Source organism: Somniosus microcephalus, chromosome 18, assembly GCF_052327205.1.
Source record: "Somniosus microcephalus isolate GS21.2 chromosome 18, FLI_Smic_1.0, whole genome shotgun sequence".
NCBI classification, from domain to species: Eukaryota; Metazoa; Chordata; class Chondrichthyes; order Squaliformes; family Somniosidae; genus Somniosus; species Somniosus microcephalus.
In genome coordinates, this window is record NC_141004.1 from 63,851,502 (window position 1) to 63,874,060 (window position 22,559).

Sequence of the window (22,559 nt, forward strand, 5' to 3'; positions counted from 1 at the left end):
TTCTACAATCTGCCGATTGAGATCCCATGGCACTATTTCGAAGAAGAGCAGGGGAGTTATCCTGGCCAATATTTATCCCTCAATCAACATCACTAAAAAAAACAGATTATCAGGTCATTATCACATTGCTGTTTGTGGGAGCTTGCTGTGCGCAAATTGGCTGCCGCGTTTCCCACATTACAACAGTGACTCCAAATGTATTTCCTTGGCTGTAAAGCGCTTTGACATTGTGAAAGGAGCTGTATAAATGCAAGTCTTTCTTATTATTCAGTTGTAATATCAAACAGGCAATAAATATTCGACACAAGGATAGGCATTGGAACGTAGAATGAATGTCCAGAAATGAGGATCTTTAAAAGTCATCACATGAACATTGAATGTACAAATATGAAATTCCTTTGTCTGCTTTTTTAATAGGTGCACCAGTATCATAAAATAAAATTATTAACACGTCTGTTAAAACATAGGACACAGGAATTTCATATCAACACAATAAGTGCTGGTAAATTAATATTCAGAAGCCTCATTTCCAGGCAGAATGATTATTTATATTTAAAAAATTTATGAGATTTTGGATATTTTCGGTGAATTTGAGGAGAGCTTAAAATCAGCAAGCATCACAAAACCACAAATAATAGACTGTGTTAAATGTCAGGGCTGATTTTCTCAGAGCTTGCTGAAGTGTCAGCTTGACTCAGTTATTACACTCTCACCTGAGGCCAAAGGTTGTGGGTTGAAGCCTTGCTCCAAGACTTGAGCGTGTAACCTAGGCTGACTCTTCGGTGCCGTACTGGGGAAGTCTTCTTCCTCTTACATCTTAGGCAGTCCCTCGGAACCGAGGATGACTTGCTTCCACATTAAGAATGAGTTCTCAGGTGACTGATGAGTCCAATGCGGGACCCACAGTCTCTGTCACAGGTGGGGCAGACAGTGGTTAAAGGGGCGGGTGGGTGGGGTGCTTGGGTTGACGTGCGCTCCTTGCGCTGCCTGCGCTTGGCTTTCGCTTGATCCGGCGAAGAGACTCGAGGTGTTCGGCCCCTTCCCGGATGCTTCTCCTCCACTTTGTGCGGTGTTGGGCCAGGGATTCCCAGGTGTCGGTGGGGTTGTTGCACTTAATCAAAGGAGGCTTTGAGGGTGTCCTTGAAGCGTTTCCTCTGCCCACCTGGGGCTCTCTTGCCGTGCCGGAGCTCCGAATAGAGCGCTTGTTTTGGGAGTCTCGTATCGGGCATGCGGACAATGTGACCTGTCCATCGGAGCTGATCGAGCGTGGTCAGAGCTTCGATGCTGGGGATGTTGGCCTGAGCGAGAACACTGGCGTTGGTGCGCCTATCCTGCCAATGGAGGTCGAACTCCAAACCATCGTCAACACCTTTACCAAAGTGTACGAGAGCATAGGCCTTACACTAAACATCCGTAAGACAAAAGTCCTCCACCAACCTGCCCCCGCCACACAGTACTGCCCCCCGATTATCAAAATCCATGACAAGGCCTTGGACAACATGGACCACTTTCCATACCTCAGGAGCCTACTGTCAACAAGGGCAGACGTCGACGACGAAGTCCAACACCACCTTCAGTGTGCCAGTGCAGCCTTCGGTCACCTGAGGAAGAGAGTGTTTGAAGACCAGGACCTCAAACCCGGCACTAAGCTCATGGTCTACAGAGCAGCAGTGATACCCGCCCTGCTGTATGCCTCAGAGACATGGACCATGTACAGCAGGCACCGCAAACTGGGGAAGTGCAGCACTGATGGGGGTACGGGCCTAGCAATTATGGGTGTAGCACCAGTTTTCCGGGTGGCAAATGGCTTCCTAGGCCTGCAACATGTGGGGCAGGAGGTGTGCACTCATTATGAGTCGGAAGTGCGTTGCCCGCCATACTGGTAAAGACCAAAAGATTGACGCGAAACAGGCACTAGGCCCTTTGCACATGACAATATGGGGCCTAACAGCTGCTTGAGGCTCCCTGAGCAAACTCAGGAAAACCAGGCCTACTTTAGTGACCGCCTGTTATGCCGCAACCAACAAGGTAAGTTCTCAAAATATGCTTACCTGAATTTGGAGCCAGGAGGAGCAGGAGTGCTCACCCCGACCCCACACTAAAAGAATGCAGGCCACTACTGTTGTTTCCCCACAAACCCCGCCATGTACACTGCCCCCGCACACCCGCCAGCCACCAATTGCACCCCCATGGCTAAACATCTCCCCTCACCAGCTATTGATTGCTCGACCACCACTAACTCCCGACCTGGTCACCCCCCTTTTGCTCTTACCTGAGTGCCGCTGCTAGCGTTGCAGCACCTGATCTTCAAACACACTTTGCCTCTCACTCTCGCCGCCATTATGGAAATGAGGCCTGAGGCCCACTATCGGGGTGCCTCGGGACTCACCATTTTGGTGCTGGGATCATGCTCTGCCCTCCCTGCGCTCAAATGTGGGTGCGCTCGATTTTCTAGACCGTGGTCTTTTGGATGAGACGTTAACCGAGGCCATGTCTGCCTGCTCGATTGTAAAATTTCACATGGTACTTTTTTTTTAAAAAGCAGGGAGCTCTCCCGGTGTCCTGGCAAATATTCATCCCTGATCCAACACCCCCACCAAAAGCGGATTGATGGATCATTCTTCTCTCTGCTGTTGGTGGGGCCTTGCTGTGTGTAAATTGAATGCTGCAGTTGCCTACAAAACAAGAGTGACAACATTTCAAAAGTAATTCATTGGCTGTGACGTGCTTAGGGATGCCCTGAGGGGATGTGAAATGCAGGATAAAAGATTCAACCCTTTCTTTCTGCTGTGCTCCGAGGGTTTGTGGTGAGAGTGTCTCTAGTTCCGCGTTTTGAATTGTTATTTTCTGTTTTGCTTAGTTCCAATATATAAATGACCCCAAGCAGCACACTGTAGGCTAGAGGCAGCTGCGCTGACACCGACTGCAACGAGGTTACACTTAATAAAATGGCATTTCTAATTTTGATAACCGCTACATTCTGAATATGTGGAATGCAATTCTAAAATCCTGCCTTGTGCTCCCACCAACACAACCAAAGTCAGGCGCTTTTCTCAAATTTAAAGTAATCTTTAACCGAGATAGGAAGGGCCTGAGTCTGGCACCTGTAGAATGCTCACGTTGCGCTCAGGCGCAGTAACTGCACAAACAGAAAGAATGGCCCCGATGCTGACTTGGGGTGGGTTCCGTCAGCGGTGGGGGAGGGGGGAGTTTGGGGGGAGGAGTTTTGTTTGGGGATACCTGAAAGTTTTAACTCTGCGGTGTGCGTCTTTTTTTTCCAGGTTTGGCTCCCTGATGGGCGGGGAATGCTCCGGAGGAGGCCGCAGCCCCAGGAGCAGGAGCTGGATTAGTGGGAACGTGGGGGTGGGGGGGGGGTGGTCCTGCGCTTAGTGGGGGTGATTCCCAATCCCTGGGGGGAAGTTCGGAACCTGGGGGCGTCCGATCCCTGGGAGGCTCCGATACCGGGAGTCTTTGGATAGGGGGTGGGGTCTGATGGCTTCAGGGGAGGGGGTTCCGATGGCGGGCAGGGCAGAAGGTAAGCCTGGGGGGCTGGGAGGAGGCACTCCTGCTCCTCCTGACCCGCAAGGAGTGCTGCAAAGCAGTCCTCGCCTCCCTTCAGCTGCCGGGTTTCCCGAGGCCCCGGAAACACGGCCAGCCAGGGTTAAACCTGGAATACAGGTTAAATATGAGACTCGCAGCCTCATTATAATATTTAAATGGCCAACCCACCTCCTGGGAGCGGGTTGGTCGCTCGCCCTCCCCGCTGTCCCGCAGGTTGGGGTCGGGTTTAAGATTTTTCAAATTTTAACACCCCAGTGGACCCCAACCCGCCCATTTTTTGTAGTTAAAATTACCCCCAGTGTGTCTTTGATTATTCTTCCTTGGCCTCTCAGCTGCATTCACACCATTGACCAACCATTCTTGTTGAAGATCTCTCCTTCACAATTCACTTTTGTTCTCCTACCATGGCCATTCCCATACAATCCTCTCCCATGGTCATTCCCATACAATCCTCTCCCATGGTCATTCCCATACAATCCTCTCCCATGGCCATTCCCATACAATCCTCTCCCATGGCCATTCCCATACAATCCTCTCCCATGGTCATTCCCATACAATCCTCTCCCATGGTCATTCCCATACAATCCTCTCCCATGGTCATTCCCATACAACCCTCTCCCATGGCCATTCCCATACAATCCTCTCCCATGGCCATTCCCATACAATCCTCTCCCATGGCCATTCCCATACAATCCTCTCCCATGGTCATTCCCATACAATCCTCTCCCATGGTCATTCCCATACAATCCTCTCCCATGGCCATTCCCATACATTCCTCTCCCATGGTCATTCCCATACATTCCCCCCAATCCCCATCATTTAGATGCTCCACGGGATCACATTATCTCAGAATATGGGGTCAGTTGTCACAACAATATGTAACATTGGCATTCTGGTCAAGAATGAGCTCAGCTGCCTGCCCCAGATCTGACCCATTACTAAAATCCATTACTAAAATGTCACCTACTTCCACCCCTTTCTCTCCCTCTCTGCTAACTAAACCCTTTTCTGTACCTTTATTACTTTGAGACTCAATTTGATCAATGTTGTTCTTGCCAGCCTCTCTGCCTCCACGCTTCATGAGTTCAAAGTGGCATGGCCCACATCCTCACTTACACTATTCTCTGGACTTCCATCATCCCTGTCCTCACCAAGCCCCACTACTTCCCCGTGTCCCAGCAGACTGACCTTACCCTCACTGTCAAATTGTTCCATGGTCTCCTCATTGAACCCGGCCACAGTAACCTCCACTAGCCAAACATTCCTGTGGACAGTCTTCACTCCTCACAGCCTGTTCCCTCCACCCCACCATTGCTGGTTTCTTCTTCAGCTATTGTGCCCCGCCCTCAGAGATGGCCTGTCCCAGCAGCTCCTCATCATCCCTTCTCAACCTTTAAAACCATCCTAAAGATCTTTCACTTTAACAGTGCGTTCACATCTATATCCCCTCTTCCCTAACCCATCTCGCTGAGTCTCTACAGTCAACATGTTATTCAACCATAGGGGCATCGCATCATTACGTCCTTCCCCAACCCCCATACATACACTTCCCCCAGAGCGGGAATACCAGCTAATATTCCTTTCCCTAAGCTAAAGCCACTGGTAATGTCACTGGGCTAGTATTCCAGAGACCTGGACTAATGATCCAGAGACGTGAGTTCAAATTCCACCACGGCAGCTGGGGAATTTAAATTCAGCTAATTAAATAAATCTGGAATAAAAAGCTAGTATCATTAATGGTGACCATGAAACCATCGGATTGTCATAAAGACCCATCTGGTTCACTAATGTCCTTTAGAGAAGGAAATCTGCCGTCCTTACCTGGTCTGGCCTATAGGTGACTCTTAACTGCCCTCTGAAATGGCCTAGCAAGCCACTCAGTTGTAACAAACCGCTACGAAACACAATAATAAGAACTCCCTCCCTAACAGCACTGTGGGAGTACCTTCACCACACGGACTGCAGCGGTTCGAAAAGGCAGCTCACCACCTTCTCAAGAGCAATTAGGGATGAGCAATAAATGCAGGCCTTGCCGGCGATGCCTAGATCCCATGAACAAATATAAAAAAAGCTAAATCAGCACAGGCTGGCGATCAATCCTGGGACGTGTTCCTGGTATGTATGGCTTGGCTATTCGCTGTTTAAGCAGCTGTAATATACGTTATAATTACGAGGTGTCAATTGTCTCAGTAAACCAGTTTTAGTGGATCAGCTGTGGCATTGCTCACGCGCTGTGGTCTGGAGGCTGGTTGTGGAGTTTGGGTTGCTCACGCGCTGTGGTCTGCAGGCTGGTTGTGGAGTTTGGGTTGCTCACACGCTGTGGTCTGGAGGCTGGTTGTGGAGTTTGGGTTGCTCACGCGCTGTGGTCTGGAGGCTGGTTGTGGAGTTTGGGTTGCTCACGCGCTGTGGTCTGGAGGCTGGTTGTGGAGTTTGGGTTGCTCACGCGCTGTGGTCTGCAGGCTGGTTGTGGAGTTTGGGTTGCTCACGCGCTGTGGTCTGCAGGCTGGTTGTGGAGTTTGGGTTGCTCACACGCTGTGGTCTGCAGGCTGGTTGTGGAGTTTGGGTTGCTCACGCGCTGTGGTCTGCAGGCTGGTTGTGGAGTTTGGGTTGCTCACACGCTGTGGTCTGCAGGCTGGTTGTGGAGTTTGGGTTGCTCACGCGCTGTGGTCTGGAGGCTGGTTGTGGAGTTTGGGTTGCTCACGCGCTGTGGTCTGGAGGCTGGTTGTGGAGTTTGGGTTGCTCACGCGCTGTGGTCTGGAGGCTGGTTGTGGAGTTTGGGTTGCTCACGTGCTGTGGTCTGCAGGCTGGTTGTGGAGTTTGGGTTGCTCACGCGCTGTGGTCTGGAGGCTGGTTGTGGAGTTTGGGTTGCTCACGCGCTGTGGTCTGGAGGCTGGTTGTGGAGTTTGGGTTGCTCACGCGCTGTGGTCTGGAGGCTGGTTGTGGAGTTTGGGTTGCTCACGCGCTGTGGTCTGCAGGCTGGTTGTGGAGTTTGGGTTGCTCACGCGCTGTGGTCTGGAGGCTGGTTGTGGAGTTTGGGTTGCTCACGCGCTGTGGTCTGGAGGCTGGTTGTGGAGTTTGGGTTGCTCACGCGCTGTGGTCTGCAGGCTGGTTGTGGAGTTTGGGTTGCTCACGCGCTGTGGTCTGGAGGCTGGTTGTGGAGTTTGGGTTGCTCACGCGCTGTGGTCTGGAGGCTGGTTGTGGAGTTTGGGTTGCTCACACGCTGTGGTCTGGAGGCTGGTTGTGGAGTTTGGGTTGCTCACACGCTGTGGTCTGGAGGCTGGTTGTGGAGTTTGGGTTGCTCACGCGCTGTGGTCTGGAGGCTGGTTGTGGAGTTTGGGTTGCTCACACGCTGTGGTCTGGAGGCTGGTTGTGGAGTTTGGGTTGCTCACGCGCTGTGGTCTGGAGGCTGGTTGTGGAGTTTGGGTTGCTCACACGCTGTGGTCTGCAGGCTGGTTGTGGAGTTTGGGTTGCTCACACGCTGTGGTCTGCAGGCTGGTTGTGGAGTTTGGGTTGCTCACACGCTGTGGTCTACAGGCTGGTTGTGGAGTTTGGGTTGCTCACGCGCTGTGGTCTGCAGGCTGGTTGTGGAGTTTGGGTTGCTCACACGCTGTGGTCTGCAGGCTGGTTGTGGAGTTTGGGTTGCTCACGCGCTGTGGTCTGCAGGCTGGTTGTGGAGTTTGGGTTGCTCACGCGCTGTGGTCTGGAGGCTGGTTGTGGAGTTTGGGTTGCTCACACGCTGTGGCCTGGAGGCTGGTTGTGGAGTTTGGGTTGCTCACGCGCTGTGGTCTGCAGGCTGGTTGTGGAGTTTGGGTTGCTCACACGCTGTGGTCTGCAGGCTGGTTGTGGAGTTTGGGTTGCTCACGCGCTGTGGTCTGCAGGCTGGTTGTGGAGTTTGGGTTGCTCACGCGCTGTGGTCTGCAGGCTGGTTGTGGAGTTTGGGTTGCTCACGCGCTGTGGTCTGCAGGCTGGTTGTGGAGTTTGGGTTGCTCACGCGCTGTGGTCTGCAGGCTGGTTGTGGAGTTTGGGTTGCTCACGCGCTGTGGTCTGGAGGCTGGTTGTGGAGTTTGGGTTGCTCACGCGCTGTGGTCTGGAGGCTGGTTGTGGAGTTTGGGTTGCTCACGCGCTGTGGTCTGGAGGCTGGTTGTGGAGTTTGGGTTGCTCACACGCTGTGGTCTGCAGGCTGGTTGTGGAGTTTGGGTTGCTCACACGCTGTGGTCTGGAGGCTAGTTGTGGAGTTTGGGTTGCTCACGCGCTGTGGTCTGCAGGCTGGTTGTGGAGTTTGGGTTGCTCACGAGCTGTGGTCTGGAGGCTGGTTGTGGAGTTTGGGTTGCTCACACGCTGTGGCCTGGAGGCTGGTTGTGGAGTTTGGGTTGCTCACGCGCTGTGGTCTGCAGGCTGGTTGTGGAGTTTGGGTTGCTCACACGCTGTGGTCTGCAGGCTGGTTGTGGAGTTTGGGTTGCTCACACGCTGTGGTCTGCAGGCTGGTTGTGGAGTTTGGGTTGCTCACACGCTGTGGTCTGCAGGCTGGTTGTGGAGTTTGGGTTGCTCACGCGCTGTGGTCTGCAGGCTGGTTGTGGAGTTTGGGTTGCTCACGCGCTGTGGTCTGGAGGCTGGTTGTGGAGTTTGGGTTGCTCACACGCTGTGGTCTGCAGGCTGGTTGTGGAGTTTGGGTTGCTCACGAGCTGTGGTCTGGAGGCTGGTTGTGGAGTTTGGGTTGCTCACACGCTGTGGTCTGCAGGCTGGTTGTGGAGTTTGGGTTGCTCACACGCTGTGGTCTGGAGGCTGGTTGTGGAGTTTGGGTTGCTCACACGCTGTGGTCTGCAGGCTGGTTGTGGAGTTTGGGTTGCTCACGAGCTGTGGTCTGCAGGCTGGTTGTGGAGTTTGGGTTGCTCACGCGCTGTGGTCTGGAGGCTGGTTGTGGAGTTTGGGTTGCTCACGCGCTGTGGTCTGCAGGCTGGTTGTGGAGTTTGGGTTGCTCACGCGCTGTGGCCTGGAGGCTGGTTGTGGAGTTTGGGTTGCTCACACGCTGTGGTCTGGAGGCTGGTTGTGGAGTTTGGGTTGCTCACACGCTGTGGTCTGGAGGCTGGTTGTGGAGTTTGGGTTGCTCACACGCTGTGGTCTGCAGGCTGGTTGTGGAGTTTGGGTTGCTCACGCGCTGTGGTCTGCAGGCTGGTTGTGGAGTTTGGGTTGCTCACGCGCTGTGGTCTGGAGGCTGGTTGTGGAGTTTGGGTTGCTCACACGCTGTGGTCTGCAGGCTGGTTGTGGAGTTTGGGTTGCTCACGCGCTGTGGTCTGGAGGCTGGTTGTGGAGTTTGGGTTGCTCACACGCTGTGGTCTGCAGGCTGGTTGTGGAGTTTGGGTTGCTCACGCGCTGTGGTCTGCAGGCTGGTTGTGGAGTTTGGGTTGCTCACGCGCTGTGGTCTGGAGGCTGGTTGTGGAGTTTGGGTTGCTCACGCGCTGTGGTCTGGAGGCTGGTTGTGGAGTTTGGGTTGCTCACACGCTGTGGTCTGGAGGCTGGTTGTGGAGTTTGGGTTGCTCACGCGCTGTGGTCTGCAGGCTGGTTGCGGAGTTTGGGTTGCTCACGCGCTGTGGTCTGCAGGCTGGTTGTGGAGTTTGGGTTGCTCACACGCTGTGGTCTGGAGGCTGGTTGTGGAGTTTGGGTTGCTCACACGCTGTGGTCTGGAGGCTGGTTGTGGAGTTTGGGTTGCTCACGCGCTGTGGTCTGGAGGCTGGTTGTGGAGTTTGGGTTGCTCACACGCTGTGGTCTGGAGGCTGGTTGTGGAGTTTGGGTTGCTCACACGCTGTGGTCTGCAGGCTGGTTGTGGAGTTTGGGTTGCTCACACGCTGTGGTCTGGAGGCTGGTTGTGGAGTTTGGGTTGCTCACGCGCTGTGGTCTGCAGGCTGGTTGTGGAGTTTGGGTTGCTCACGCGCTGTGGTCTGGAGGCTGGTTGTGGAGTTTGGGTTGCTCACACGCTGTGGTCTGGAGGCTGGTTGTGGAGTTTGGGTTGCTCACACGCTGTGGTCTGCAGGCTGGTTGTGGAGTTTGGGTTGCTCACACGCTGTGGTCTGCAGGCTGGTTGTGGAGTTTGGGTTGCTCACACGCTGTGGTCTGCAGGCTGGTTGTGGAGTTTGGGTTGCTCACGCGCTGTGGTCTGCAGGCTGGTTGTGGAGTTTGGGTTGCTCACACGCTGTGGTCTGGAGGCTGGTTGTGGAGTTTGGGTTGCTCACACGCTGTGGTCTGCAGGCTGGTTGTGGAGTTTGGGTTGCTCACGAGCTGTGGTCTGCAGGCTGGTTGTGGAGTTTGGGTTGCTCACGCGCTGTGGTCTGGAGGCTGGTTGTGGAGTTTGGGTTGCTCATGCGCTGTGGTCTGGAGGCTGGTTGTGGAGTTTGGGTTGCTCACACGCTGTGGTCTGGAGGCTGGTTGTGGAGTTTGGGTTGCTCACGCGCTGTGGTCTGCAGGCTGGTTGTGGAGTTTGGGTTGCTCACGCGCTGTGGCCTGGAGGCTGGTTGTGGAGTTTGGGTTGCTCACACGCTGTGGTCTGGAGGCTGGTTGTGGAGTTTGGGTTGCTCACACGCTGTGGTCTGGAGGCTGGTTGTGGAGTTTGGGTTGCTCACACGCTGTGGTCTGCAGGCTGGTTGTGGAGTTTGGGTTGCTCACACGCTGTGGTCTGGAGGCTGGTTGTGGAGTTTGGGTTGCTCACACGCTGTGGTCTGGAGGCTGGTTGTGGAGTTTGGGTTGCTCACACGCTGTGGTCTGCAGGGTGGTTGTGGAGTTTGGTTGCTAACCTGGCCTGTCCCTCTGTGCACAGCTCAAGTAGTCTCTGTGGGGAAGCAATCTGAAAATTCAAATCGAGGTAATTGTAACTGCTGGTTAACTCCTGAGGCCATTCGGAAGGCAATTGTTCCTGCGCAGTAAATTCTGGCTCCAGGTGGGAATTGCCCGGCATTTCATTCTGCTTCTTATACAATTGTTTTGCATTTGTAAAAAAAATTTGATACTCTGATGCATGACATCTGGTTTGTTAATTCTGGAGTGTGATAGGCTGAATATGGACTCAGTGGGGTCAAAATTCCTTGGGACACGATCGGGTGTAATTTTCCAGGTCAAATTTTCTGTCTTATAACACTCCTCTGAAGCGCCTTGGGACGTTTTACTATGTTAAAGGTGCTATATAAAGACACATTGTTGTTGTTGTTGTACCCGCTGGGATTGGCGCTGCCAATGACCTCTGACCCTCAGAGGGGACCGGATTGGGCTTGGCCGCAAAAGCCTCTGTAGCCTGTCAGCGCTCACTGTCACGGCTTCACATCTGAATAAGGACCAGAGGAATGGCACCTGAGGAACTCTACCTCCATCAGAGGGTAAAACCTCCCTAAAAGGAGGAGAGGGGAGGGCAGAGCAAGACAGGGGAGATGGGGAGGAGCGGGCAGGGGAGGAAGGGAGAGGAGGGAAGAAGGATATGGGAGGAGAGGAAGGAAGGAGAGGAGATGAGAGGAGGGGAGGGTGGAAAGGGAGGGAGGAGAGAAGAGGAGGGGAGAAAAGAGGAGAGAAATGAGAGGATAGTAGAGGTAGGGAGGAAGGGGAGGGAGGAGGAGGGGAGAGGAAAGGGGAGGGAGGAGAAAGGGGAGGGAGGAGGAGAGGAGAGGAATGTGGGAGGGAGGGAGGAAGGGGAGGGAGGAGAGAAAGGAGGAGAAAGGGGGAGGGAGAAAGGGGAAAGAGGAGGAGAGGAGGGGAAGCGGGGCGGGAGGAAGGGTTTTCACTTCTGAACACTATCATGCGACATTTTATGGAACCATGCATGGACATTAGGATCAGGCTCAACTGTGATGCCCCACAAGGTACAATATCCAGGTATAAATAACGAGCTCCTGGCTGGGGTAGAGTTTCAATGAAAGCAGCGGAAGGTGCTAGAAATGGGGAATCCTTTTTGAATCGTCTTCAGTCTGGAGAAAAGGGACAGCTGGTTATTTTAGCGGGGGTGGGCGGGGAGTAGGCGGAGGAAACGACACAGTCAAAACAAAAGGCCTCGAAAGCTTTAGAGATTTAAAATTCAGAAGGTGAAATCTGAAAAGAACGGATGTTTTGATGAGTTGAAAAAAATTACAACACAGCTTTATTTACACAGAAAGGGGTCATTACAGGAAATTTGCCGTTTACAAACAGATGCAAAACTTAAGAGTAATACAGAATGCAGCAAAACCGGTGGCTGACATTGTACATATTTAGAATTACCAAAGAATAATTGTGTATCAATTTGAAGTACGTTGGTTAAACTGTGAAAGCTCCGTAGGCCACTAGGTGACTGGTAGTGTGGGTGAGGGCCGAGGAGGAAAAGGCCGAACCGGTTCAGATTTAGTCCTTCAGTCACGTTGTAGCATCTAAGCTCACTGATCGGGATAGTGAGGGAGGAGGGAGAGCGGGTTCGTGATGTAGCCCAGTGAGCACAGCCTGAAGTAAGGCAAATGAGTCAAAATACTTAATCCCTGTTCGGTTTAGATACCTTTCTTCAAGGAATCTTCCCAGGAGCATCAAATATAACTGCAGGATGCTAACAGCCCCATCAGTCTAACCCATATTTCAGGATACAGAAAGATGGACCGGAGGGATTATCTACCTATAGAGGTGTCCCCAGGAGCACATGCCCCACCTCTGAATCTCTCTCACCTCAGGACAGTCCCATTAAAAGTGTAGTGAGTTTATTCAGCAAGTAGCTGAGCCAGAGAGAGCAGGAGGGTTGCAGGTTCAATCACCGGTCTACCCTGAGCTAGGTGATGTCAACTGATTGAGGTCCAGCGATCCCGACCGGAAAGGAGCATGTGTGGACACCGGGGAGGGAAGGGCTTCAGCTCCGCTGCACCCGTCGGTTGAATAGCCCGCTGACAGTAGCCGCCAAGATTCGCACGGGGGTGAGCTCGTGGAGGGTGTCGGGGGTTTGTGGAACCTCACCCCACCCCAGCCTCCAAGAGAGGAGGGACGGGGATAAAATTTAAAGTGAATTGGGGAGGTAAAATAAAGGCGTAGGAGGCTCCTTTCAGTTAAAGGGCGATCGCCAGCGGTTACGGAGCGGGGATGAACCCACCCTCTTTAGCTGGTTGAAGGCCATGTGTGCTGTGTTTGAGACTTTAGATGGGGTCGGGGTCTTACACAGTGCCTCGCTCTTTAAACAATTTCCCATTGTTTTCCACCCTGAAGTCAGGGAGTTCCTCCAACAGCTCAGCGCAGGAATGCACTGCGGTAGTGCGGTACTGGAGTATACAGAAGGTCTTGGCTTGTTCTCTGGTCTGATTAGATGCTCTCAGATGGGGCAGTAGGTATAGGTCGGGTGGCCAACCCTCTAGGATTGTCCTGGAGTCTCCAGGAGTTAAAGGTTAGTCTCCTGGATCAACCCAGGAGAAAAACCATAATGGAATTTTAAAAGATTTGCGTTTTGTCTTCATTTACCTTGATAAGTTAGAAAAATATTAGAGATGGACGAAAAGGCTGTTTGACTGACAGTCAAGAATTGTCCAATCGGGTAATGAAGAGTCTATTCGCTTTCTGATTGGCTGCGGGAAGGCGGGGTGCTGAGAGGATAGACATGCTGAGCGACCAATGGCGGGGCGGTTAGAGGCGGGCGGCAACATGATGAAACCTTCAGGAATACGTCCAATCAGAGTTGGCAAACCCTAAGTATAGGTGCAACAATTGGCCTCACTGTCTCCTGGCTGGACAGGGAGACAGTAAGCCACGGTTCCTGTCCATTGACACACAGGGACCAGTAACATAACGATGGGTGTCCATGTTGTTGGACACAGAGGCCTGAGTGGGGCCTACCACACGCCACATGCGATTGGTGCCCTCTAATGTGGGACCAAAGACTCACTAAGGCCCCGCAATTTATTTAAATGAGGTATACCTCCCCATACTGTGACTGGAGTGCCTGTGCGAAGCTCCAATTACTAAGTGCATGATGAGCCCACTGATGGTGCTATCGGAACGCATCATCTCGGTTAATAAGCCTGCAACAGACAGACGATCAGATACCAAAGGATGCCCATGTCCACCGGGGGTTTAGAGTGCGGCCCCCCACCCCACAGGTTTGGCTGGGATAGCGCTAACCTGCGATTGGGTCACATCACGTGTTCAATCAGGCTCTCTGACACGGAGTCAGCATAGGGACAGCATCAGTCAACCCAGAGACAAATTGCAAATGAGATTTAAAACCTTCTATGTTCAACCACTCCTTTCTTTAGGGTTTATTTTCTGGTGTGTATTATTTTACTGGGTTGGGATGTTAGGCAGGTTAAGCACTGGAGACAGTTCCCTTACTGACCTACATGTTTTCCTCTTGTCCGATGTTGCTCTTGCAGGTGCTGCCAGGCACAGCTCTGCACCGCTGGCGCCCTTCCTCTTTCCCTTTCCCACTGCCCAGGTCATTTCCTGCCCCCTCCACAAACACTCCCTGGAGTAGGGAGCCTCTGGGACATGTTGCCGGCTGGTGCGGTGGGTGCTGACTCTCTGCCTTCAACAGGGAGCTGGACCCGTTCCTGGCTGGGGCAGAGGTTGAATCATATAGAAGGCAACTGGATTGACAATTGATATTCATGTGGTTTGTGTGACCTTCTGGACTCATTCCGATTGCTTGAGGGGATTAGAGAGAGATTTTCCAGAGTTTCCCCCCCCCTTATTGGCCCTGGGTTTTTTCTTGTTTTTTTTGCCTCTCCCAGGAGATGACATTGCTGTAGGTGTGGGGGGAGGGGGATTACATGGTGTGGGGGGAGGGGGATTACATGGTGTGGGGGGAGGGGGATTACATGGCGTGGGGGGAGGGGGATTACATGGAGTGGGGGGAGGGGGATTACATGGAGTGGGGGAGGGCGATTACATGGTGTGGGGGGAGGGGGATTACATGGTGTGGGGGGAGGGGGATTACATGGTGTGGGGGGAGGGGGATTACATGGTGTGGGGGGAGGGGGATTACATGGAGTGGGGGAGGGGGATTACATGGTGTGGGGGGAGGGGGATTACATGGTGTGGGGGGAGGGGGATTACATGGTGTGGGGGGAGGGGGATTACATGGTGTGGGGGGAGGGGGATTACATGGCGTGGGGGGAGGGCGATTACATGGCGTGGGGGGAGGGGGATTACATGGTGTGGGGGAGGGGGATTACATGGTGTGGGGGAGGGGGATTACATGGTGTGGGGGGAGGGGGATTACATGAAGTGGGGGAGGGGGATTACATGGTGTGGGGGGAGGGGGATTACATGGTGTGGGGGAGGGGGATTACATGGAGTGGGGGGAGGGGGGGGTTACATGGAGTGGGGGGAGGGGGGGTTACATGGAGTGGGGGAGGGGGATTACATGGTGTGGGGAAGGGGGATTACATGGTGTGGGGGGAGGGGGATTACATGGCGTGGGGGGAGGGGGATTACGTGGCGTGGGGGGAGGGGGATTACATGGTGTGGGGGAGGGGGATTACATGGTGTGGGGGGAGGGGGATTACATGAAGTGGGGGGAGGGGGATTACATGGTGTGGGGGGAGGGGGATTACGTGGCGTGGGGGGAGGGGGATTACATGGAGTGGGGGGAGGGGGATTACATGGTGTGGGGGAGGGGGATTACATGGTGTGGGGGGAGGGGGATTACATGGAGTGGGGGGAGGGGGGGTTACATGGAGTGGGGGAGGGGGGGTTACATGGAGTGGGGGAGGGGGATTACATGGTGTGGGGGAGGGGGATTACATGGTGTGGGGGAGGGGGATTACATGGCGTGGGGGAGGGGGATTACATGGTGTGGGGGGAGGGGGATTACATGGAGTGGGGGGAGGGGGGGTTACATGGAGTGGGGGGAGGGGGGGTTACATGGTGTGGGGGAGGGGGATTACATGGCGTGGGGGGAGGGGGATTACATGGCGTGGGGGGAGGGGGATTACATGGTGTGGGGGGAGGGGGATTACATGGTGTGGGGGGAGGGGGATTACATGGCGTGGGGGGAGGGGGATTACATGGCGTGGGGGGAGGGGGATTACATGGCGTGGGGGGAGGGGGATTACATGGTGTGGGGGGAGGGGGATTACATGAAGTGGGGGAGGGGGATTACATGGTGTGGGGGGAGGGGGATTACATGGTGTGGGGGAGGGGGATTACATGGAGTAGGGGGAGGGGGATTACATGAAGTGGGGGGAGGGGGATTACATGGTGTGGGGGGAGGGGGATTACATGGAGTGGGGGGAGGGGGATTACGTGGCGTGGGGGGAGGGGGATTACATGGTGTGGGGGAGGGGGATTACATGGTGTGGGGGGAGGGGGATTACATGGAGTGGGGGGAGGGGGGGTTACATGGAGTGGGGGAGGGGGGGTTACATGGTGTGGGGGGAGGGGGATTACATGGTGTGGGGAGGGGATTACATGGTGTGGGGGGAGGGGGGGTTACATGGTGTGGGGGAGGGGGATTACATGGTGTGGGGGAGGGGGATTACATGGAGTGGGGGGAGGGGGATTACATGGTGTGGGGGGAGGGGGATTACATGGTGTGGGGGGAGGGGGATTACATGGAGTGGGGGAGGGGATTACATGGAGTGGGGGGAGGGGGATTACATGGTGTGGGGGAGGGGGATTACATGGAGTGGGGGGAGGGGGATTACATGGAGTGGGGGGAGGGGGATTACATGGTGTGGGGGGAGGGGGATTACATGGAGTGGGGGGAGGGGATTACATGGTGTGGGGGGAGGGGGATTACATGGAGTGGGGGAGGGGGATTACATGGAGTGGGGGAGGGGGATTACATGGAGTGGGGGGAGGGGGGATTACATGGAGTGGGGGGAGGGGGATTACATGGAGTGGGGGGAGGGGGGTTACATGGAGTGGGGGAGGGGGATTACATGGTGTGGGGGGAGGGGGATTACATGGAGTGGGGGAGGGGGATTACATGGTGTGGGGGGAGGGGGATTACATGGAGTGGGGGGAGGGGGGGTTACATGGAGTGGGGGGAGGGGGATTACATGGAGTGGGGGGAGGGGGGGTTACATGGAGTGGGGGGAGGGGGGATTACATGGAGTGGGGGGAGGGGGGTTACATGGAGTGGGGGGAGGGGGGGTTACATGGTGTGGGGGAGGGGGGATTACATGGAGTGGGGGGAGGGGGATTACATGGTGTGGGGGAGGGGGATTACATGGTGTGGGGGGAGGGGGTGTTACATGGAGTGGGGGGAGGGGGATTACATGGAGTGGGGGAGGGGGATTACATGGTGTGGGGGGAGGGGGATTACATGGTGTGGGGGGAGGGGGATTACATGGTGTGGGGGGAGGGGGGATTACATGGAGTGGGGGAGGGGGATTACATGGTGTGGGGGGAGGGGGATTACATGGTGTGGGGGGAGGGGGATTACATGGTGTGGGGGAGGGGGATTACATGGAGTGGGGGGAGGGGGTGTTACATGGAGTGGGGGGAGGGGGATTACATGGAGTGGGGGAGGGGGATTTCATGGTGTGGGGGGAGGGGGATTACATGGTGTGGGGGGAGGGGATTACATGGTGTGGGGGGAGGGGGGATTACATGGTGTGGGGGAGGGGATTACATGGAGTGGGGGGAGGGGGGATTACATGGTGTGGGGGAGGGGGATTACATGGAGTGGGGGAGGGGGATTACATGGTGTGGGGGGAGGGGGATTACATGGAGTGGGGGGAGGGGGATTACATGGTGTGGGGGGAGGGGGATTACATGGAGTGGGGGAGGGGGATTACATGGTGTGGGGGAGGGGGATTACATGGTGTGGGGGGAGGGGGATTACATGGTGTGGGGGGAGGGGGATTACATGGTGTGGGGGGAGGGGGATTACATGGTGTGGGGGGAGGGGGATTACATGGTGTGGGGGAGGGGGATTACATGGTGTGGGGGGAGGGGGATTACATGGTGTGGGGGGAGGGGGATTACATGGTGTGGGGGGAGGGGGATTACATGGAGTGGGGGGAGGGGGGATTACATGGTGTGGGGGGAGGGGGATTACATGGAGTGGGGGGAGGGGGGTTACATGGAGTGGGGGGAGGGGGATTACATGGTGTGGGGGGAGGGGGATTACATGGAGTGGGCGGAGGGGGATTACATGGAGTGGGGGAGGGGGGATTACATGGTGTGGGGGGAGGGGGATTATATGGAGTGGGGGAGGGGGATTACATGGAGTGGGGGGAGGGGGATTACACGGTGTGGGGGGAGGGGGATTACACGGTGTGGGGGGAGGGGGATTACACGGAGTGGGGGGAGGGGGATTACATGGTGTGGGGGGAGGGGGATTACATGGTGTGGGGGGAGGGGGATTACATGGTGTGGGGGGAGGGGGATTACATGGAGTGGGGGAGGGGGGATTACATGGTGTGGGGGGAGGGGGATTACATGGTGTGGGGGGAGGGGATTACATGGTGTGGGGGAGGGGATTACATGGTGTGGGGGGAGGGGGATTACATGGTGTGGGGGGAGGGGGATTACATGGAGTGGGGGAGGGGGGATTACATGGTGTGGGGGGAGGGGGATTACATGGTGTGGGGGAGGGGGATTACATGGTGTGGGGGGAGGGGGATTACATGGTGTGGGGGAGGGGGATTACATGGTGTGGGGGGAGGGGGATTACATGGTGTGGGGGAGGGGGATTACATGGAGTGGGGGGAGGGTGATTACATGGTGTGGGGGAGGGGGATTACATGGAGTGGGGGGAGGGGGATTACATGGAGTGGGGGAGGGGGGATTACATGGTGTGGGGGGAGGGGGATTACATGGTGTGGGGGGAGGGGGGATTACATGGTGTGGGGGGAGGGGGGATTACATGGTGTGGGGGGAGGGGGGGATTACATGGAGTGGGGGGAGGGGGATTACATGGTGTGGGGGAGGGGGATTACATGGAGTGGGGGGAGGGGGATTACATGGAGTGGGGGAGGGGGGATTACATGGTGTGGGGGGAGGGGGATTACATGGTGTGGGGGGAGGGGGATTACATGGTGTGGGGGGAGGGGGATTACATGGAGTGGGGGAGGGGGATTACATGGTGTGGGGGAGGGGGATTACATGGTGTGGGGGGAGGGGGATTACATGGTGTGGGGGGAGGGGGATTACATGGTGTGGGGGGAGGGGGATTACATGGAGTGGGGGGAGGGGGATTACATGGTGTGGGGGAGGGGGATTACATGGTGTGGGGGGAGGGGGATTACATGGTGTGGAGGGAGGGGGATTACATGGTGTGGGGGAGGGGGATTACATGGAGTGGGGGGAGGGGGATTACATGGTGTGGGGGAGGGGGATTACATGGTGTGGGGGAGGGGGATTACATGGAGTGGGGGAGGGGGGATTACATGGTGTGGGGGGAGGGGGATTACATGGAGTGGGGGGAGGGGGATTACATGGTGTGGGGGGAGGGGGATTACATGGAGTGGGGGGAGGGGGATTACATGGTGTGGGGGAGGGGGATTACATGGTGTGGGGGGAGGGGGATTACATGGTGTGGAGGGAGGGGGATTACATGGTGTGGGGGAGGGGGATTACATGGTGTGGGGGGAGGGGGATTACATGGTGTGGAGGGAGGGGGATTACATGGTGTGGGGGGAGGGGGATTACATGGAGTGGGGGGAGGGGGATTACATGGTGTGGGGGAGGGGGATTACATGGTGTGGGGGGAGGGGGATTACATGGTGTGGGGGAGGGGGATTACATGGTGTGGGGGGAGGGGGATTACATGGTGTGGGGGAGGGGGATTACATGGTGTGGGGGAGGGGGATTACATGGAGTGGGGGGAGGGGATTACATGGTGTGGGGGAGGGGGATTACATGGTGTGGGGGGAGGGGGATTACATGGAGTGGGGGAGGGGGATTACATGGAGTGGGGGGAGGGGGGATTACATGGAGTGGGGGGAGGGATGGAGTGGGGGGGGGAGGGGTGGGGAGTTACATGGAGTGGGGGGAGGGAGGGATTACATGGTGTGGGGGGAGGGGGATTACATGGAGTGGGGGGAGGGGGATTACATGGAGTGGGGGGAGGGGGATTACATGGAGTGGGGGGAGGGGGATTACATGGAGTGGGGGGAGGGGGATTACATGGAGTGGGGGGAGGGAGGGGGATTACATGGTGTGGGGGGAGGGGGATTACATGGAGTGGGGGGAGGGAGGGGATTACATGGTGTGGGGGGAGGGGGGATTACATGGTGTGGGGGGAGGGGGATTACATGGAGTGGGGGGAGGGGGATTACATGGAGTGGGGGGAGGGGGATTACATGGAGTGGGGGGAGGGGGGATTACATGGTGTGGGGGAGGGGGATTACATGGTGTGGGGGGAGGGGGATTACATGGTGTGGGGGAGGGGGGGTTACATGGTGTGGGGGAGGGGGATTACATGGTGTGGGGGAGGGGGATTACATGGTGTGGGGGGAGGGGGATTACATGGTGTGGGGGGAGGGGGATTACATGGAGTGGGGGGAGGGGGATTACATGGAGTGGGGGGAGGGGGATTACATGGAGTGGGGGGAGGGGATTACATGGTGTGGGGGGAGGGGGGATTACATGGAGTCGGGTAGGGGGATTACATGGTGTGGGGGGAGGGGGATTACATGGTGTGGGGGAGGGGGATTACATGGTGTGGGGGAGGGGGATTACATGGAGTGGGGGAGGGGGATTACATGGTGTGGGGGGAGGGGGATTACATGGAGTGGGGGAGGGGGATTACATGGAGTGGGGGAGGGGGATTACATGGTGTGGGGGGAGGGGGATTACATGGTGTGGGGGGAGGGGGATTACATGGTGTGGGGGAGGGGGATTACATGGTGTGGGGGAGGGGGGATTACATGGTGTGGGGGAGGGGGATTACATGGAGTGGGGGAGGGGGATTACATGGTGTGGGGGGAGGGGGATTACATGGAGTGGGGGGAGGGGGATTACATGGTGTGGGGGGAGGGGGATTTCATGGTGTGGGGGAGGGGGATTACATGGAGTGGGGGAGGGGGATTACATGGTGTGGGGGAGGGGGATTACATGGTGTGGGGGAGGGGGATTACATGGTGTGGGGGAGGGGGATTACATGGTGTGGGGGGAGGGGGATTACATGGTGTGGGGGAGGGGGATTACATGGTGTGGGGGAGGGGGATTACATGGTGTGGGGGAGGGGGGATTACATGGTGTGGGGGGAGGGGGATTACATGGTGTGGGGGGAGGGGGATTACATGGAGTGGGGGGAGGGGGATTACATGGTGTGGGGGGAGGGGGATTACATGGTGTGGGGGGAGGGGGATTACATGGTGTGGGGGGAGGGGGATTACATGGTGTGGGGGGAGGGGGATTACATGGTGTGGGGGGAGGGGGATTTCATGGTGTGGGGGAGGGGGATTACATGGTGTGGGGGAGGGGGATTACATGGTGTGGGGGGAGGGGGATTACATGGAGTGGGGGAGGGGGGATTACATGGTGTGGGGGGAGGGGGATTACATGGTGTGGGGGAGGGGGATTACATGGTGTGGGGGAGGGGGATTACATGGTGTGGGGGGAGGGGGATTACATGGTGTGGGGGAGGGGGATTACATGGTGTGGGGGGAGGGGGATTACATGGAGTGGGGGGAGGGGGATTTCATGGTGTGGGGGAGGGGGATTTCATGGTGTGGGGGAGGGGGATTACATGGAGTGGGGGGAGGGGGATTACATTGTGTGGGGGGAGGGGGATTACATGGTGTGGGGGAGGGGGATTACATGGTGTGGGGGAGGGGGATTACATGGTGTGGGGGAGGGGGATTACATGGTGTGGGGGGAGGGGGATTACATGGTGTGGGGGGAGGGGGATTACATGGTGTGGGGGGAGGGGGATTACATGGTGTGGGGGGAGGGGGATTACATGGTGTGGGGGGAGGGGGATTACATGGTGTGGGGGGAGGGGGATTACATGGTGTGGGGGGAGGGGGATTTCATGGTGTGGGGGAGGGGGATTACATGGTGTGGGGGAGGGGGATTACATGGTGTGGGGGGAGGGGGATTACATGGTGTGGGGGGAGGGGGATTACATGGTGTGGGGGGAGGGGGATTACATGGTGTGGGGGGAGGGGGATTTCATGGTGTGGGGGAGGGGGATTTCATGGTGTGGGGGAGGGGGATTACATGGTGTGGGGGGAGGGGGATTACATGGAGTGGGGGAGGGGGATTACATGGTGTGGGGGGAGGGGGATTACATGGTGTGGGGGGAGGGGGATTACATGGTGTGGGGGGAGGGGGATTACATGGTGTGGGGGAGGGGGATTACATGGAGTGGGGGAGGGGGGAGGGGGTTTATATTGCTCTGGGAGTGGGGGGGAGGGGGGAAGTGTGTAATCAGGGTGATCCAGCCATCATGAGCGTGGGGCAGGTTTGACAGACCATCTGGTCTTTTCCTGCCCGCCATTTTCGTATCTGTTCATCTGCCAGCTCCATATCTCACGGGTTCCCCTGATTTGTTTCCTTGTCCTGGGCAAGGGTTCGGGTTCGGTTGGTGCCTTGGGATGGAAACAACCCAGAGTCCTCAGTGTTGGAGGAATGGCTCTATGAATGGAACTCAGAGCTTGAAAGCATTACAACGCGTAAGGTCACATGTGGTAAAATGTCTGCTGGGCTTCGTTGGGAAAGACACATGGATCAGAAGATGCCACCTTCATCCCCGTCACTGTTTGAATTAATTGACTTCCGCTGGGGCAGCAGTGAAGTTGATACAGTTGGCCTCAGCACCCCTGAGTTAGGGAAAGGGAAAAATAATCAGCCAGGGTCCAGTTACTGATTGCTATCTAATGCCTCCTACCAGAACTCGTGTGCATGTGCGCGGGTGTGCGTGTGCACGAGTGGGGGTGTGCGTGTGCATGAGTGGGGGTGTGTGTGCACGAGTGGGGGTGTGTGTGCACGAGTGGGGGGGGTGTGCACGAGTGGGGTGTGCGTGTGCATGAGTGGGGTGTGCGTGTGCACGTGAGGGTGTGTGCGTGTAATCTTGGTCAGAGCAGCATCTAGCATTCATATGTGATGCCCCCATGGTTGAA

The 22,559-nt window shown here is 56.1% G+C and overlaps 1 protein-coding gene across 1 annotated transcript in view; it reads right to left on the bottom strand.

The window, feature by feature from the left end:
* Window positions 1-22,559, bottom strand: part of LOC147105325 (ras association domain-containing protein 8-like) — a 72,792-nt gene that overhangs the window by 40,303 nt on the left and 9,930 nt on the right. The gene's annotated exons all lie outside the window — the stretch shown is intronic.